This window comes from Nicotiana tomentosiformis, chromosome 6 (genome assembly GCF_000390325.3).
Source record: "Nicotiana tomentosiformis chromosome 6, ASM39032v3, whole genome shotgun sequence".
Lineage (NCBI taxonomy): Eukaryota > Viridiplantae > Streptophyta > Magnoliopsida > Solanales > Solanaceae > Nicotiana > Nicotiana tomentosiformis.
The window spans coordinates 139,555,883-139,572,059 of NC_090817.1; positions in this window are offsets into that span (position 1 = coordinate 139,555,883).

Here is a 16,177-nt window from a genome sequence, read left to right on the forward strand (position 1 = left end):
TCAACTCTCAACTTCCCAAAATTTGATTCCGACTACGTGTACAAGTCATAATACCTAAAGTGAAGCTACTCATGGCCTCAAACCACTGAATGATATGCTAGAGATCAAAATGACCTGTCAGGTCGTTACATTCTACCCCAGTTAATCATACGTTCGTCCTCGAACGTGCTAAGGACCGCTCCGGAATTGTCCAAAATCCTTGTTTAACACCTCGTGTACCTACCCGTGCCACCACCACCCATGTGAGCACGTTAGCTCAAGCCAGACTGAAGATCTTTCCTATAACCTTAGCTAACAAGCTTCAGAACCAAATTTTGACATCCGAAATTTTCCATGAGACCCGATTCTAATGCTCATGACCATGCTCCTCCGCTAAAATCACACTATGTACCACATAATTTGCTTGACCATAATAACATCCTCCGACCATAATAACTGCCATTTCACGAATCCGGTGCCCGTAATACCCATCATAACACATATAAGCCATGATCTAACTCTCGCAATACTGCCACGACGGAAGATATGTGTATAAACTAATAACTACCTGCCGAATCAACAAATCATGGAGTCTCTCCTCCTGACAGAACCATTACCTCATTCTGACTGAATAACAATATTTGCTCTTTAATGTACCTTATATAAACCTGATTGCACTAATTTCAGGTCCAATAGTCTCGTCTCACCCAGTACAAGCTGCTCAGGCAATAAACCACCTCAAACACTGACCCAGATCTCATATGACGTCGTCAATGTGCCGACAAGCTACAACTTGAATATGACACATAATGGAGAACGAACTCTGGAAAAAGAACTACCCGACCCACGTAACGGATAAAACAGCCGAAGAGATGCTATGAACCTTTCTCAGAGAATGAGAAACAAATACACAAAAATAAGTATGTGGGACCATACTGAACATCTCACTGTTGCGGCGTGCAACCTGATCCAACTATGACATTGTTGCGGCATGCAACCCGATCCAAACATGACACTGTTGCGGTGTGCAACCCGATCCACACAACATACCCGCGGTGGCGTGCCACCCGATCCAAACAATATACCTATGGCGGCGTGCCACCCGACCCGCATATAACAATCAAGAAGAAAACACACATCAAGCCGTAATGCTTATATTTGTGAAATGCCTGAATATCTACCAGAAGCACGCCAAGTGCATAATACAAATCCTGGGAAGACGGATAGTGCCATACGCTATGAAACCCAATCACAACTAAGGTACGATAAATGACATGCATCTCGAGAGTCATCCTGCTCATATAACACCACAAGCTATACGGGACCTCAACACATGTGCGAATAATCAAGTCGTCTCACAACCCACATGGCACAATAGAGATTACACGGAATAGCTGATGACGGGAATAACATCCAATGCCCGACGACTCCTCCGTAAGCAATGCTATGACGAATGAATACACCCGACCTGACGTAGAGCACACATTCACATTAGACCTACCAACGGACCTCAAACCAATTCTGATCATACTATCTTAGGTCAATCACCTTCCAAGGATCCACAATGGCCCTATTCATGACACACACGAGAAACCGTCCACTCTAGACCAAACTCCCACAGTTCACAACCAAAGGAATAGAGCGCCTTCCAGGAATAAACTCTCACATCAACGATAGTACCAAAAATCTCTATACTTGGTTTCAATCTTTAACAATCAAATGACTAATATGTCACACTCATACAAACCTCCCCATAGGATACACTCCCACGACCTTCCGCCCAGGTAGCAAAGTTCGCACATTCATACCACCAATCATTCTAATTCTGTAAAGCAAATCAAGGATCTACAAATCAATACACAAAGCCTCTTACACAGAACACCGTTCTCAGGTTACTTTGAACATCTGAATTCTCCCCTGCTCATCCGAGCTCGTGACATTCTTGTTAACACCGAACCGCAACCTTGATCCTCAGCTTTCAAATTCCCATGCTGCTCACTGCACCTATCATGACGCTACGCGAGAATACAAGAATTCATCATAACCCCTGAACTACTAGTAGAATAAACACTTCATTGGCTAGAAATCTTTCACTTAGCTCATTTCAGAAGAACCAATGCAACATGCAACTAAATTCCCAAACCGCCGAAAATACAAATCTCAAGTCGTGATCTAAACCGCCATGACTCTTCTGGAATCCATTTACACCAGAAGGCCATTTGAATCAAATACCTACCAGATCAATCAATTTATGGTGGTTGTCGAGCCCGCACGTACAACCACAAACCACATGTATAACTTCACACTCTGCTATAAAAATCCTAGTCTCCAGCCACATAACGAACCCATTAGAACCACTGTTGAGCGTCACCCACTCTTACTTGGTCCCGAATATAAGCCAAACTCTAGTGCATTGTCCGCACACGAACACTCCCAAAGAAGCAACCAGATGAATAATATTTCCTTGTACATCACATCTACCAGAAGCTTAAACTCTGAGTTTCCCTAAAATCTGTGCATGAATCGATAAGGCAAAATATATCACATATTCATCAAATCCTTTGCTCGAATTACCCCCGATGCTTTCTTTTCTTAGTCATAAATAATCCACCAATGCACTAATAACCAGAAGCTGCACAAGCAGACAACCACGCGATCCAATCGTAGATGGTGGGCTCCCCCACTTACCTCTAAGTTACAATCACATAAATTTAGAACCCACAAAGATTCCTCTTTCTCAATCACCATGATCTCACACCGTTAACCCGCCAAATTCTCGAAACCTCTTGTTAAACTTTTCATAAAACATCCCGAATTATCAGCCATAATTACATGTTCGGCCTCCCGTTGGATAGTAAGTAGAACTCTTCGTAAGAACTTCATCAAATTCACGCAACCGCTAACCTGCTCACATGAGATAACCCACTTGTGGAATTCCATACCGACATCTGCCAAAGACGCTGCACGAGGTACAACTACCATGAAATCAGTAAGCCATCCTGAGCTCATGCTCGCCCACCAGTTGTACAAGTCTGTTCATTCCCCATTGACATCAACTGAAAGTCTGACAATCCATCCCAAACTTGGAGTCACGTTTCACACCTCTTCATTTCCCAAATGAAATGCATAGGCTTAGTCATTATCCACCATGATTCCCAAATTGCTCTAAACTTTCCTCAAGGAAAGTGGCTTTCCTACCGTAGAATCCATATGCTACTTTGCCCTCTCATTTCGGTTAAACCACCTCCACTAAGCAACTTATCGACGCCTGCTCTTCATACTTGACCTGCTAGTAATTTGACTACCGCAAGACACCTCCCGCCATGTCCTTACTCATCTTTCGCTGCCCAAATGTTGGCTCAAATCAAAATCTTTCTCTATAGCACATGAACTAATAAATTGCTACCAAATCTAAGCCTCCTCGAAGATCATTTTTCTCGAGCCATCAACTTTAGAAGCACCGGTTCGATTCTGAAATCGCTACACACCGCCATCTCTGACAACCGCTTCTTAGACACTATTTCACCGCACCCTACCCCGAAGGCAAATCAACGAAGACAATAACACCGGCGAGCCTTAATATATTCAAACAAAGACGATGACACCACATCACAAATGCAAATTCCACCACGCTTGAAAATATTAAGACTCGTTACTCCATCAATCAAAACCTGAACATCCATAGTCCGATTGCCTTTCCTTCGCTGGAATTAGATGTCGAACCTTTAAACCATGAACTGAGAAATACTCCTTTCGAGTCATTCATTGCTGCGATCCATAAATAAGCACCCTACCATACACCAACACTGTAAGATAACAATGCATGAACATCATAGCAACCTGTACATAGCCTCAAAACCATAGAAAATACAGATACTGAGCCGAAATGACAGAACATCCTTCCGCAAGGCGACAATAATATCCCGCCTGAACACCCATGGAAAAATATCCTGCACCACGTCTGCAGCACCACCATAACTCCTCGACGCCCAATTGATAACAAGCGCTTCACGTCGCATAAGATTGAGTAGGAAGGAAATAAAGGCATAAGCCTTAAAGGAATCAAACAGCACGATGAGGAATCAAGAAGGTAAGTTCTCCTAACAACCTTGTATCCTCTCGAAGATAAGTACAGACGTCACCATACTGATCCGCAAGACTCTACTAGACTTTCTCATGACTCGTGAGACCCAAGTGAACCTAGAGTTTTGATACCAAGCTGTCACGACCTAAAATCCACTATAGGTCGTGATGGCGCCTAACGTCGCCGTCAGGCAAGCCAACGGTGATTGATCACTTTGATTACTCATTTTATTACTTTCGAAATCATAAATTTTAATAAGAAAATTTATACTTTTAAATCCACGGGTGCGTACAAAAATAATAGTTTATAACAGAAATGAAAGGAGATGATAATATACAGAACCGTAAGCAACAACTAGTACATCTCAAAACCCAGTGTCACAAGTGCATGGGCCTTTATTAAGGAGTACAATAATAATACAACATATGTCTAGAATGTAAATGAGAAAGGAAAAAATAAATAGTACGATAGTGATTCTGTAGACTGCGATGCGTAGCCTGGAATGCAGGTCAGATAAAGTCTCCTCAATAATTGCGCCTAGGCGCCAAGATAATTACCAAATGAACCTATCATATCCTGCACATTTAGTGCAGAAGTGCAGCATGAATACGTAAATCAACGCATACCTAATAAGTATCTAGTCTAACCCCAGAGAAGTGGTGACGAGGGGTCAATATCGACACTTACTAAAGGTCTAATAAAGCAATATGATAAATCATAAGCAGATATAAAGCACAACAATAATAGTGTGGTAAAATTGTAAGTTACATAACCTTCCAAAAAGTTTCTTTTAAAGATATAGATTTCTCAATCTCATATTCTATCTCAACAACTCAGATGTATCAAGTGCCAGTATCGAACAGATAAGGAAATACCATATACATTACCGGGCATCAGTGCAAGGACAAATCTCGTGAATATTCGGTCTGCTTGCGATATAACACACGATTATGCCGAGGTCGTTCGGCCCGATCCAGAATAATATGTACACTATCGAGGGTTGAGCGGCACGAACCATAGATGCATCTATTATACTACCGAAGCGTTCAGCCCGCTCCACAAGAAAGAAAGAAAATTATCGAATTATGACACACATGCTTACAACACAGTACATGGGCACGATAATAAATATACCCCTTTACATTTATCAAATATCTTGGCAACAACTCAAGGTGATAAGGCTCAGCCTAATATATTTATATGTTTTTAAATCAATTTAAGTTAAAAATTTCAATTAATTAAGCTAGCAAAAATTACTCCAAGCAATTCAAATATTACATGATAAAGTCCTAAGTCTACCCAGACATAAACATGCTTTAGCTACGTACGGACTCTCGTCACCGCGTACGTACGTAGCACCCACAACTAGTTTTACATAACAATAAATATCACTTAGGGGTAGTTTCCCCCTTACAAGGTTAGACAAGAGACTTACCTCGCTCCGAAGTTCTATAACCGGCTCCAACGCCACTCTAACACTCAACTCCAAGCCAAACGTTCTGAAACTAGTCAAACAACGTGTAAATAAATCAAAATATACTCCAATGCTTACAATTTAACAATTTATAACAATTCCCAACTCCGCCCGAAAAGTCTATAAAATCAACTCTCGGGACCACATGCCCGTATTCCAAAATTTTTCGAAGATAAACTTTACCCATAATATTACGAACCCAAATATATGATTTTTCCCCAATTCCATGTCTATTTTTCGTGGTGAAATCCCAAAATACCAAATTCCTTGATTTTCTCTTAAAATCCCACAATTTTCATAATTTTCCATGTTTAAATCCATGTATTTCACGAACATTAGGTGTGAATTACTTACCTTGTAATAGTTGATGAAAATCTCCCCTTGAAGCTCTCCAAATATCGCCCAAGCCAAGAGAGAATGAAAGAAAATGGGCCAAATCCCATATCAAAATGAAGTCTGCCCATCGCTGCCTCACACCTGCAGAACAGTAGCCGCTTATGCGGCTCCGCACCTTCGAAAATTTCCATCGCAGGTGCGGTTCCCACTAACCCAGCCAAGTCTGCTTCTGCGGATAAAATATCCGCTCCTGCGGTCTTGCTACTGCGGAGCACTGAACGCTCCTGCGGTCCAGCATCAAAGGCCAGATTCTGCATCTGCGATGCCTCCTCCGCTTCTGCGAATGCGCATTTGCGCGCCCAAGCTCCACACCTGCAGCCCTTCGCCCAACTGGCCTCCTTTCGCACCTGGGTGTCCGCACCCGCAGTCAAACCCATCGCAGGTGCAATGACACCAGACTTCAGCAGTCTTCAGTATTTCCTCATATCCAAATTCCGATCCGATTTCAATCTGTTTCCAACCCGAGGCCCCCGGGACCCCATCCGAACATACCAACACATCCCAAATCATGATACGAACTTAGTCGAAGCCTCAAATTGTATCAAACAATATCAAAATTATGAATCGACAACCGAAACCTTTCTTTAAATCATTCAAACATTCAAACTTCGCAGAACGTGTCCGAATTATACTTAAATATTCCAGAATGACGCCAAACTGTACACACAAGTCACAAATCACAATACAAACCTTTTTCAATGCTTGGAATCCCAAACGGGCATCGATAACATCAAAATCCATATCAAGTCAAACTTAAGAAATTCTTAGACTTTCAAAATTCCAACTTTCCATAATAAGCGCCGAAATACTCCCGGACCACCCGATACTCAATCCGAATATACGCTCAAGTCTGAAATTATCATACGAACCTATTGAAACCTTCAAATCTCGATTCCAAGGTCATTTACTCAAAAGTCAAAACTTAGTCAATTCTTCCAACTTAAAGTTTCCGAAATTAGAATTATCCATCCGAATCAACTCTGAACTTCCCAAAATTTGATTCCAAATACGTGTACAAGTCATAATACCTGAAGTGAAGCTACTCAAGGCCTCAAACTGCTGAACGATATGCTAGAGCTCAAAATGACCGGTCGGGTCATTACAGATACAATGAACACAAAGGTTAAAAGGGTGTGATTGATTTTAAGAAGAGTTCAACCATTTGTGCCTACTGTAAGAATCCAGGACACACTATAGACAAGTGTTACAGGATCCATGATTTTCCAACAGACTTTAAGTTCACAAGACAGAAGAAGTTCCAAGGACCAATACAAGCAAATAATGTTCTTAATGCAGTTGATAAAAATGAGCAGGCAATCAGTGTTTTAGAGACAAAATCACTCACCCAAGAGAATGTAGCTCAGCTACTTCAGCTTCTTCAGCAAGTTATGCTTGGACAACAGATGGCAGGGACTTCATCTGATGCTTTTGCAAATGCTAATTGTGCTGGTATACCTTCCTTCTTTAATTCTCCTGCTTGTTTCATTGAAATCAGTAGTCAGTCTTGGATAATAGATAGTGGAGCCTCAGAACATATGTCCTACAACAAGAAATTCTTTTAGGTCCTTAAACCTTTAGTCAAGCCTAGAATTGTTAACTTGCCAAATTCTCAAAACGTTCTAGTAACTCATTATGGTTCATTCACTCTGTTTTCTAATCTAATACTACAAAATGTCATGTATACTTCTTTCAAATATAATCTTTTATATGTTCACAAGTTGTGTAAACAGTTAAAACACCCACTCTTTTTTACTTCCTCTTCATGTTTTCTGTAAGGCCCTTCACTGAAGAACCCTCTGGAGATTGGTAAGGAGAAGGCATGACTCTACATCCTTCAATCAAGGCCAACAACAGCCATTCCCAGAATTTTATCCAAGTCTAGCAATAGTTTTCTTTCTAGCCGGAAGCTTAATCTAGGACAATATGTATCTATTTTACATTCCTATTTAATTCTATTTTCAATGTTAAAGATAAGCTATGGTACTATAGATTAGGCCATATGCTTTTTAGTAATATGAGAAAAATTTCTACTATTCTTGTTTCTGTTCCATCCAAGTCTTCTGCTCCTTATGTTATTTGTCCTATGGCAAGGCAATCTAGACTTCCATTTCCCACAAGCATCATTACCACAAAGAACATTTTTGAATTAATTCATATTGTTACATGGGGCCCTTATAATAAACCTACTTATGATGGCTTTAAGTATTTCCTAACTATTGTGGATGACTATAGTAGATGTACATGGAACTACTTACTCAACAACAAATCAAATGCTTTTTCAGTCTTAAAATCATTCTTGGCTATGGTAGAAAGACAGTTTCATACAAAATTTAAGGCCATTAGATTAGATAATGCTTTTGAGTTAGAGAGTGGGACTGCCCAGTCAGAATATTTTCTTGCCCAGAGGATTATACATCAGACTACATGTACTGCTTACCCACAACAAAATGAAGTTGTGGAGAGAAAACATAAGCATTTGTTGGAAACCTCTAGAGCCCTACTTTTTCAGTCTAATTTACCTATTTCTTACTGGGTTGATTGTATTTTAACAGCAACTTATCTCATTAATAGATTTTCCTCAAGGGTTCTTCATTTTAAAACACCTTATGAGGTTCTTTTTCATTCTAAACCTGATTACACAAAGTTAAATAGTTTGGATGTCTATGTTTTGTCTGTACCCTTTCTATCCATAGAACAAAGTTTCAACCCAGGACAATCCCATGTGTATTTATGGGCTATTCACATGGTAAAAGAGATTACAAAGTCTTGGATCTCAAAACTTTGAAAACTCTTATATCCAGAGATGTTATTTTTCATGAGGAAGTTTTTCCTTTCTCTTCTAAACTACCTCAACATTCTCCTGATTCTTTTCTGCCTCTGTCACCCATACCTAATTCCACCACTACTGTGTTTGACTAAATCCCATAAGTACAACCCACACCACCTACTAGTGATAATGCCGACCTCATCTCCCCTGCATCCAACTTTGACCCTATCTCTCTTTCTACCATCCCTTTTTTCTCCTACTCCTACTCCCTCACTCACATCTTACCATATTTAGCATTTTCCTATTCCTACTGCCTCACTTTCTCTTGTTCCTACTACCTCACCTTCTCTATCTGAACCTATGATAGACGATTTGATAAAAAAATCATCTATACCCCATAACCCTCCAGTTTATCTCAAAGATTATATCTGTAATGTTATTCAACTTACAGATGTGAGTACTACCTGTTTCTTCTCCCCTGTTACACTACCTAGTTTTTCTTTCTTTGGTCTTTCCACTTCCAATTAGAATTTACTAAATTCCCTGTCTAGTATTCAAGAGCCTACCAGCTACAGTCAAGCAACACATTACCCAGGTTGGCAGGAAGCCATGAAAAAAGAAATTGAAGCTCTTGAACAGAATCGAACCTGGGAAGTAGTGGAACTACCCCTGGTAGAAAAGCACTACCTTGCAAGTGAGTGTATAAGGTTAAACACCATTTTGATGGTAGTGTGGAAAGACTAAAGGCTCGACTAGTAGTAAGAGGAGATATTCAAAGGGAAGGAGTGAATTTTACTGAAACCTTTTTAGCAATGGTGAAAATGACTACAATTAGATGTATTCTTGCTACAGTTGTAAAAAAGGGATGGGGGATCTACCAATTAGATGTTAATAACGCATTTTTACATGATGATATTAATGAAAAGGTTTATATTAAGTTCCCTGTTGGTTTTTCACCTTCTTCTCCTACTCAAGTTTGTTGTTTAAAGGAGTCACTGTATGGGTTACACCAAGCTTCTCGTCAGTGGTATGCTAAGTTAACATCGGCTCTAAATTTTAAGGGCTATTCATATTCCTTAAATGACTACTCCCTATTTTTTAAGAAGATGGATCCTCAATATCCATAGTTGCAGTCTACGTGGATGATATTCTACTAACATGCAATAATACTGAAGAACTACATGCTTTAAAGTTATTCTTAAACCAAGAGTTCAAAATCAAGGATTTAGGGACCTTACATTATTTTTTGGGCATGGCAGTACTCCGAGAATCCGAAGGTCTGATTTTATCCCAGCGTAAATTTGCACTGGATCTCCTCACTTAATTTGATATATTGAACAAAACCCCTATTTCCTGCCTACTTGATCCAACTATCAGACTCTTGGCCAAAACTGCTGATCATATTCAAGATCCAACCTTGAATCGCCATTTATTGGGTAAGTTAAATTACTTAACACATACAAGGTCAGATCTCTCCTTTACGGTGCAGCACCTCAGTCAATATATGCAGGATCCCCGACAGCCTCATATGCATGCAGCCCTTCGTGTACTTCGATATTTTCTCAAGGACCCTAGTCTTGGGTAATTTATGTCTTCGTCACCCTCTATTCAGCTGCTCACTTTTTGTGATTACGACTGGGGTACTTGTCCTAAATCATGTAAATCCGTTACTGGATTTTACATTTCACTTGGAGGTTCTCCTGTCTCTTGGAAATCAAAGAAACAGACTTTCATCACCCTAAGCTCTGCTGAAGCTGAGTATCGCTCAATGAGGAGCGTAGTTGCAGAGCTCACATAGCTTGTGCGTCTTTTTGATGACCTTGCCGTTCCAATTTCTATCCTTGTTCCTTTGTACTCCGATAGCCAAGAAGCAATCCATATCGCAAAGAACCCCATGTTTCATGAGAGAAAAAAACATGTGGAGATTGACTGTCATTTTGTTCGTCAGCAGTTTCTTGCAGGTTTGATCGCTATATCCTTTGTTCGCTCCTCTTCTCAGTTGGCAGATCTCTTCAAAAAATCCCTCATATGGCCGTTTTACCATAGACTTTTGGGCAAGTTGGGTGCTCTTGCATCCCCCTCCAACTTGAGGAGGGGTGTTGGAGACGAAGGAATTTCTGATTCTTCGATAGTGTTTGATAGAGAAGAGGATTTGAGTTGAATCTAGGGTTTGGTCAAATTAATTTATCTGTAAAGACCAAAGCTTTTTGTATTATTTTGATCGCACATGTTTGCCACATGCAGGTTTCAGATTGTTCCTATATATGGGCTGGTTTCATCGACTTGGGCCTCCTCAACTCAACTCATATCACTCTTTTGGGACTTTTATCCATCTACCCATTATGAAGCCCAATAAAAGGGAATAGAAGAAAGATAACAGCTGTAAATATTATTCTTTGTTTGTTATAGAATAGCCAATACAATAAGGACACATAGGATAGTTAGTTATGCACATATTCTTTTCTCTTTGTATTTATACACAGTCCTTCTACACTGAAATACACACAATCAATATAGAAAAGGAAAATTCTCTGAATTTATTCTTCTATCTTGTCAAAGGAAAGAAAGAGACAGTGTATCAGTAACAACAACGGAATCCAGAAAGATAACACCAGCAACGCAATAACCAAAAAATAAAGAAAAAAGTAATAACACTAAGCAGTAACAGAGGCCCAGTACTACAGACGCAAGGGAATAATATGGACACAACAAGGGCCACTAAACATACTACAATCTAACCTACGACGCTAATGAAGTATTAAGAACAAAATAATTAACATTATACTTCATATTTTATTTTATTAAAAAAGTTATAATCATACAAATGTTATGATATGTCTAATGAGAAAAATTTATAGCTATACAAATGTTATGACATCCCAGATCTCACTTGTGGGATTCCACTGGGTTGTTGTTGTACAAATGGTATGACATGTTTATGACACAAGCTATAGTAATAGTGAGGAAGAGGGTTGAGTGAGTTGGTTGAATGAGTGATTTCCCCGTGAGAGACTTTGGATCGATTTCCCTCGTCAGTAGCCTCCTTAGTCAGAGTTTGTCACACTGGGCTTGGCTAGTAGAGTTTACATCTCATGTATAATTTGCGAGCTATTACACAGTGAGCAAATTACCGTATGCACACTCGAAAGGTAGTGGCTAGGGGTTTAAGTGATAATTTTCCAAAAAGAATAGTGAGGAAGAGGGTATCATTATTAGTAATAGTAGTGATAAATATAATAATAATTAAATTTTTATTTTAAAATATATAGCAATATTGCTTTACGTTGAAAGATTTCCTCCTCCATAATTCTGCCCGATCCTTAGATTGAGGACGGCAAAATGACTAAGCACCACTTATAGGAAAAAGATTAAAGGTCGAACTTACTTTTCTTGGCAAACATTAGCAATATTTGTGCAATTAACATAATGTTAGTTATCACAATAATGAAAATAATTCTGATTGTTCAATCCTTGTGATGATACTGCAATCTGCTAAGGAAATGAATCTTCCATCTAACTTAACTCAAAAGTCAACTCAAGTTTTAGAATTGTTCAAACCCAAACTATAACTCATTCACTTAATCGATGTGAAAAAATGCTAATACAACATTATTACCACAAGCTAAAACGTTGTCCTCCAAAAACAGGTGCCTTATTTTATAACGTTGACATTATTGCTAAATGTTGACATCATAAATGTCGGACATCTATTAGATCAATAATGATTAAAACGAAAAGAAGTTTGGTGATATTTTCAAACTCAAGAATTGTACAATGCCATTTCAAACCAAATAAATGTGTATTTAATATTATTATGAGTCTAATGAAGAGATAAACATGCATGTGGGTTGTCGAGAGAATAAATTCTTAGGCTAGAGAATATAGGCGGGATGGAGTATCCTTTTTTTCTTTTTTGCTTTTTTCTATATTATTTTTCTAAGTATGACGGTTTAGGCATAGATACGAATCCAAAATTTAAAATTTGAGTTACTATAGCAATATCAAGTAAAGCTTACTGGCCAGAAAATCCTTAAGAACGAGAAAGCCGACTACAAGGCTATTCCATAACCGACTCTTGTTGCCGAGTCAAGAGGCTTGGTTGTGTACCAGACTCTAAAAGAGTTTTTGTTTTTCGACCGAGCAATTCAAGCATAGAAGCGAATTCAAAATTTAAAGTTTATGAGCTACTATATAGATATCATATTAATAAACAATAATATTTATTACATATTTAATGGATTATTTAATACATATATTAGGTTTGAATAAAAGTTACTGAATTATCGTGAATTCATATATTAGACTCTGGATCCGCCCATGTATCAGTAAAACAACTCTTTGCTTTTGATTAAATCCCACCACCTAATTAAAGATGAAAATTTATTCCCATCTTTGAGCTGAAATTTCGATCTCAATAAGTTTGCTTGAGTGATAAGTTAGTACATTGGCATTTGGCACTAATTAAAAATTGGATCAATGGATATATTCTTGTCCAACTTTTGGTGTGAGAGATTACCACTCGAAAGATTTTTATCCACCTTTTGAGAGGATTATAAAAGTACTGCTCCTAATTAATACTTACTAGCTACTACATCATATGATGTGTTTGACTGAATTTGAGGTTTAAAATTAAAAGATTTTTTTTGACGCATGAGCTATATATATAGTATTCCTAAATCTGGTGGTCTTCAACATACCATATTAATTTAATACAATATTATGAAAGTTAAATGGAAATATTAAACTTCAAAAGTTTTTGAATATAAAAAGATATCACTTTCTTAGGAACTAACTAAAAACAAAATTCTATAAAATGAAATCGATGAAGTAACTAAATAATATGGGTGTCTTTAGTAAGAAGAAGTCATTTCTCCGAAATATGTTTTCTGGAAATGACTTAATTTCGGAAAAATGTTTTTATGGAATATGTTTTTTGGTATTTGGTTAGTAAATAAAAATATCTAGAAAAAAAATATTTACTAAAATTTGATAGTATTTTGAGATCATTGTAAAGCAAAAATGATTTCCACCCAGAAGTGAGAGAAGTTGTTTTCCTCATTTCAGTGGAAAATATTTTTCCTCAAAAATATATTTTAGCAACCAAAAACGATATACTCTCTAAAAAGTTTTTGTTACAAACCAAAAAGTACTTGATTAATTTTTTAGATATCTGCCAGACCCTTCTTTCTGATCTCAAAGGCAAAGAAGATTGTGCATCTCTTTGCTCGTCAAGCGGATTTAGGATTTTAAGTTTTATAGGTTCAATATCTAAAAAAAATTCGTATTGTACTTTCTATATCTTTCAAATTATGAGTTTATATTTACATAGTATTTTTTATAATTTTAGTAAATTTTTCCAAAAAATTGGTTTCAGGTGAATTCGGTACGGGCATCGGCATCTGATTTGGTCTTTTTCGTTTTGGGGAGGAAGTGGACCATGTAAGTGTATGATTACAGTGCACGAGTGGAGGAAAGGGTAGTTGATCTGAAGAATTGGTGCTCTGCTCTGCAATTGCAGATTAAAACATTGCTGAAAGATAAAGGTTAGGTAAATTCACACAACCAAAGTAAGTGGATTCTGAAAAGTTGCATGTGCTTTGCTTCGAATACTTCTACTTCAAGCACATTACAAAAAAGAAACATAGAGGCCAAACCACAACAATTCTTTTTTTTTGTTTTCCCATCTTGTGTGTCTGGTACCCATATCAGGGCCCGACTAAATACGGATTTGCATCGGGAAGTCCCATATTAGGTGATAAATCGCTCCCTAACAAACGCGACTTCATACTCAGGGACTCGAATCCAAGACCTCTGGTTAAGAATGAAGTGGTACTTACCACTCCACCACAACCCTTATAGGTAAACCACAACAATTCTTACTTTGAAGTTTGATCACATGCTCCCTTCTTTCACAAAACCTCAAGTTTTGCCATATTGTCAATTCCTTCATTTACGATTTTAAATTCAAAGTACCTTTGCATTCATTATTCTTTTATGACAATCAATGTGAACTTAATATACATATATATGTATATTGAGTTGATGATAAATTAAAGTTGTTTGAAATGATTAGGAATGTTTGAATTAGAGTAGGTTATTTACATCACATTCTTGATGTGCGATTCTTTCCCCCGAATTCTATATGAATGCGAGATGCTTTATGCATCGATTGTACTCATCCTCGACTAAAAGTGACATGCACCATTGTTCTTCTCTAAAGTATTGAGCAAATTACAATATTTGCATCATTTATCAACCCTATAAAATATAGACTTCGGTGGCATTTGTGTCTGATAGCTTCAGCTAACGACTAAGGCAATCAAAGATTGAAGAGTAGCACAGATAAATAATACAAGTACTAGAGCCATTTGATACTCAACTTTGAGAGATCATGAATTTTTATTTTTTTCAAAAATTACTAACAATCTGAACCTCTAAACCTTAGCGAGAAAAATTATGAGACCGCGATATCTAACAGAAAGTCCTAAAACATTTATAGAACTTCTTAAAATTGTATAGTGATTCATGAACTTGCTCTCCATTTCAATAATAAGTGACTTGGTCTTCACTTTACGGTTTTTCCTTTCTTAGTTTTTATTTTTAACTTTTTATTAATCCCCTTTTAGTTATCTAACTTAAATTAAATTGCAATATTTCATAGTGAATTTAGAGAACCTTGGAATTTACCTTCACATAGGGGTGACAAGTGGGCCGGTACTGGCCATAAACGGGCCAACTGGGCCGGTCTTGTGGTCCGCGATTCCGGGCCGGTCCCGGGCCGGTCCCGGTCCTTAAATAAACGGGCTTAGCGGTCCTGGGCTAAACGGTCTTTTTGTAGGAATCGGACCAGGACCGGGCCCACGAACTCATAGTCTCGGGCTAAACGGGTCGGGCCCGCGTGCTAAGTGGGCTAAGTGGGCCTAATGTCTAAGTTGTGATTTTTAAAAAAAAATTAAATAGAAATTAGAGACAAAAAGATGTTAAAAAAATATCTAAGGCAATGCCTTGTAAATTTATTATAGAATTGTGACATAATTTTTTAATTCAAATTTAAAGACAAAAATATTGTAAAAAGATATTCAAAGTAATGCCTTGTAATTTTATTATAGCAATAAAAAATATGGCAATATCTTTCTTAGTCTTCCTCTCCCCTAAGGAATGAGCACAACAAGGTGCTAATACCACCATTGAGAAGAAAAAGGAACTAATCAAGATGTGCCAAAATACAAGTTACATAATACATACTAATTTTTGTTGATACAAGTTACATGCTATCTCTTACAAACTTCATAAATCCTTCAAGGTTCGGAGAAATTTTCGTTGGTGGTGGCGGAAGCTTGGTCATCGCCGCTTCCATTGTCGGGCGAAGCAGCATCCTCAGCAAGTTCAGCTAGCATTTCTTCATAAGCTTTGTCTTCCTCTGGTTGTGATTTAGCAAGCCCAAAATTTTTTCTTTCCGAACGGATCCAATCTCTGA